Source organism: Austrofundulus limnaeus, unplaced genomic scaffold, assembly GCF_001266775.1.
Source record: "Austrofundulus limnaeus strain Quisiro unplaced genomic scaffold, Austrofundulus_limnaeus-1.0 Scaffold501, whole genome shotgun sequence".
Lineage (NCBI taxonomy): Eukaryota > Metazoa > Chordata > Actinopteri > Cyprinodontiformes > Rivulidae > Austrofundulus > Austrofundulus limnaeus.
In genome coordinates, this window is record NW_013952903.1 from 58676 (window position 1) to 59689 (window position 1014).

Sequence of the window (1014 nt, forward strand, 5' to 3'; positions counted from 1 at the left end):
CCGGGTCAGATCTGGTCTGAACCTGAGACGGGTCGGATCTGGTCTGTACCTGAGACCGGGTCAGATCTGGTCTGAACCTGAGACGGGTCGGATCTGGTCTGTACCTGAGACCGGGTCAGATCTGGTCTGAACCTTAGACCAGGTCGGATCTGGTCTGTACCTGAGACCGGGTCGGATCTGGTCTGTACCTGAGACCGGGTCGGATCTGGTCTGAACCTGAGACCGGGTCAGATCTGGTCTGTACCTGAGACCGGGTCAGATCTGGTCTGAACCTGAGACCGGGTCAGATCTGGTCTGAACCTGAGACCGGGTCGGGTCTGGTCTGAACCTGAGACCGGGTCTGGTCTGAATCTGAGACCGGGTCACTCAGTCTCGACTCCAAGTTAAAGTTTGACTTTTTGCACTTTATTGGATCCTAACCGATCCAGAACCGATCCAGAACTGATCCTGATCCATCAGTGAAACATTAAACCCACTGATGTGAACCGGACTGGGTCCAGTAAAAAGTTCTGCTGGGTTTTACAGGTTTGAGAACCAGAAGTTTCACTTTGGGCTCAAAGTGTTGGTTCTGTTCAGAACAACAGAACTCATGTCAGAGGTTTGGTTCTGGTCCAGTTAAGCCCTGTTTAATCTGAGTATTAGAGACCAGCGGGTCACAGAGTCCCATATTTCAGTCCACAGGACCAGAGGTTCTGGTACCAGACCCTACAGAACATTCTGATGGGTTGGACCGTTTTAAAGTCCTTGTGTTGATACCAGGACTCTGGAACCAGAACCTGTCCATGGATCTGAGCCATGCTGGTTTCTGGTTCTGGTTCTGGTCAGAACTGAAAGAAAAGCCTTGATGTTTAACACTGTGTGTGTGTGGGGGGGGGGTCTTTTATAAAACTGTGATGTTTGAAATGTTTGTTTTTGATAAATAAAATAAAATAAATCAAAACGAACAGATTCTGTTCTACAGGTGTAGTTCTCTCACTGTTAAGTATTGGTAAGTGGACTGTACTTGTATAGCAC